This window comes from Phalaenopsis equestris, unplaced genomic scaffold, assembly GCF_001263595.1.
Source record: "Phalaenopsis equestris unplaced genomic scaffold, ASM126359v1 Scaffold232992, whole genome shotgun sequence".
Classification (NCBI taxonomy): domain Eukaryota; kingdom Viridiplantae; phylum Streptophyta; class Magnoliopsida; order Asparagales; family Orchidaceae; genus Phalaenopsis; species Phalaenopsis equestris.
Window position 1 is genome coordinate 19,271 of NW_018250948.1, and position 3,681 is coordinate 22,951.

A 3,681-nucleotide genomic window follows, 5' to 3' on the forward strand; every position below is an offset into this window, starting at 1 on the left:
CAGGTTATTTGTGTGATCATTTCACACGAATGTAAGCCCTAACAAATAAAATTGGCAGGATACAAAATTTCTCCTCAAAATTGAAGAATTGAAGCCAAACCATATGATAGACTGAGAAGTCACTAAGGTTCTCCTTCAGCTCTATGACACCCCCTAGTTCTTCCTCATATGGATTCTACAATAATTGTTCCAAATTTGAGCCAATCCCACTTCACACCTCTTTGTTTGATTTCATTGAAAATTCATATCCTTTGACCTCTTTGGAGATAATATTTCCTAATTTTTTATCGAGAGTTTTCTTAGGTGACTTTGGTCATTTATGATGTAATTAACTATAAGGGCTTGCCCTTATAGGAAGCTTGGCTGAACCCAGCTTAATATAAACCCTATTTAATTCTTTGAAATAAATACGGGAACTTGTCGGTAAATAAAACAATTACGTAGACCAAACAAATGTCATATATTTCTTAGTTTATTTGATTGAGCCTTATCCTCAAGTCTTATGTTTATCCTTTGGGAAGATACATCTTCGGGAAGATACAGAATTTGAGGTATAGTGCTCTTTCATTTAAACTATGAAAAATATGGGGTCAGTTTGATTTCATATTTTTCTAAAACCTATATATATATATATATATATATATGTATATTAAAATGTCCTTCCGAAGCTGGCAACGGGATTTCGATTTCGGCAATCGATAACTTCTTACGGGCAACCCCACAACCTAAAATAGTGTCGACAGTGCACTTAACTTTGAAGTGGAAAAGTTGACTCTGCTCTCATTTGTGATTTTCCACAGTCCCTTTCCAACAGTCAAATATGAAATAATCTCGTCGAGTTCCATCTCAGTCGGACTATAGTTTGCATAAAAACACAAAGTCTCGGGTGGTAAATGGTAGAGCATATTGATTACCTCCGGTCAATAGTTCGCATAAAAGCACAAAGTATTAGGTGGTAAATGGTAGAACATATTGATTACCTCCGGCCAAAGAGGTACCAATTTTGATCTAACCATGGCTCGATCCTATTTAACCTCAGGGTGGTTTCCAAGAACTCCTGAACTATAGAAATAACAGCCACAATAGAAAAATAACAGAATTGTTACTATTGTCGGGGAGCGATCAATTCACCCACTTCATGCAACTAATACATTCACCTACTTCACGCAACTATCTTGATGACTATTAGTAACATTCCCACCAATATCATTATTACTTTGAACAATAAGCCCGAGACATTTAAAATGTTCACACCTTTTAAAGATTTTATTTTCTATAATTACAATTATATCATTATCGCTACTAATACTAAAATTAAAATCCATGTTTTTCAGTTTTAGATTTACTCTAATTATGGCTTTTAGACTCAAATGTAGACCTCTGTAATTCAAGTTCTTCTAAACACTTTCTCTATTTTTATATACAAAAAGAATATAATCAGTGAAAAGAATACACCAAGGTACATCCTCCTTTAAATGTCTAGTAGGAGCATCCATAAATAAGGAAAAAAAGATATGGGTTCAGAGCCATTTCTTGACATAATCTGACTAAAATAAAAACATACTTGATCAGTCTTCCTTCTATTCAAACATAATGAACTACTCCAATATACTTATCTTTATTAACTTGAATACAAGTCATATCATCATGTTTGTTCTATAAAACTCTTTGAAGAACTTCTCTTGGAACCTTATCGTATGCATTTTTTAAATCAACAAAAATCATATGTAGATTGTCCTTTTTCTCTTAGCACTTCTTCATCAAAGCACTCAATAAATGTATAGCTTAATAAAACTCTTTGAAGAACTTCCCTTGGAACCTTATCGTATGCATTTTTTAAATCAATAAAAATCATTTGTAGATTGTCCTTTTTCTCTTAGTACTTCTTCATCAAAGCACTCAATAAATGTATAGCTTCCATAGTAGAATTGCACGACATAAATTCAAATTGATTATAGGATATCTTTGTTATACGTTTAAACCTATGTTCAATTACCCTCTCTCATAATTTTAAAGTAAAAATCATCAACGTAATTCCTCCATAATTTGCTCACTTTTGTGCATCCCCTCTGTTCTTAAAAATGAGAACAAGAAAAACACTTAATAATGATAAAAAGTTCTAAACGAATAAATTAGAAATATTATTTTATCAGTTTATCCTAAACCAAAAAGTTGATAAAAACCAAAGTCATTTCAATTACTCTACCACTTCCATTTAGAAGTTCTTTTTATTATCAAAACATTATTATATGCATATATAAGCTGTAGATGATCCTAACAAGCAAAACACAGAGATAATACAAAAAATCACTAGCAAAGTTAATCTATTTGTTTAATTAATGAGTCACAATAGTTGCTTAATCTTCATCATTCACATAGGATTCTTCGCTGATCTTTTTCTTGCTTTCACCCTTATCATCTTTTCTGATTGAATAAACAGCAGCAGTATTCCAACTACATATGACATTCTGAAGTGGTGCTGGAAAAGGAGGCACGTTCACCACTAAAGCTCCCTCCAGTATCTGAACAACCTGTCGATTCATAGCCTTAGATCATCCGAGTCCTGAATACACCAACAAGCAAGTCTACATACCCTTGTCAATTGTTCCACATAAACACCTTCCAATCTCTTATCTAATAACCTCTTAATGTCTCCTTCCAAAACCATTTTTGCAGCCAATGAAGGATAGAATGCCAGGCTTCCCTCGTTAGAATGCATGTTGTTTCTCTTACCATAAACCACCTCAAAGATCTTCATTCCATAGCTATACACATCAACCTTCGGCACGATTAATAGCCCTGCAATCCATTCTAGTTCAAGATAGCCTACAATGCCTCTCATTATCGTCAAAACCTTACTGAACTCTCTTCCAATAAGCATGGACATTCAAAATTCTGAAACTTTGGGTTTATAATCCACATCCAGTAGCACATTATCAGGTTTTACGTCACAGTGAACTATGTGTTCCTTGCACTCCTCGTGAAGGTAAGCCAATCCTCTTGTTGTTCCTAAAATGATCTGGAACCTTAGCTCCCTATTTAGCTTAGTGAAGCTATCACCGAAAAGCTGGATTCAAGAGAGCCTCTTGGCATGTGCTCATCTAAAATAAGCTTTTTGCTACCCTCAGAGCAGAAACCATGAAGTCTTACCAGATTGACATGTTGAATTGTGCCAAGAGTGCAAACTTCAGAGCAAAATTGCTTTTCTCCTTGCCTTGCATCTTCAAGTTTCTTGACGGCTATTGATGTAGAGTTAGGAAGTATTCTTTTGAAGACTGAGCCAAATCCTCCACTTCCAATCTTTTTCAGTGAAGTAATTAGTTATTCTTTACAGATCACTATAGTTGAACTACATCAAAGATCCTTCTACTTTTGCATTCTGGGCTCTTCTCTTCCTTCTTATGCATAGGCATATGAGAGTGAAAGCAATTATCAAGGCTACAGCAACTCCACCAACTACTCTAAGAACTACAGCAACCACAATTGTTTTTTAGCTGCTAGAACTGAGGATATCAGAGGCCACGAGGTGGAGGTATAGAGTTCCTCCCTCCTCACCACCATCATTTTTTTTGCTGATGGTTCCTGAGTTCCTCATTCCATATTGAGCAAATTGTGTCATAGTTTTTTTTTAGGCGCGTAGTAGGTGGCATCTTCATGAATGCCAACTTCATGAACTAAAAA

At 34.7% G+C, this 3,681-nt stretch overlaps 1 pseudogene; it reads right to left on the reverse strand.

Moving 5' to 3' along the window:
- Positions 1 to 2,357: 2,357 nt before the first annotated feature.
- The window catches only part of LOC110038511, a 4,125-nt pseudogene continuing 2,801 nt past the window's right edge, over positions 2,358 to 3,681 (reverse strand).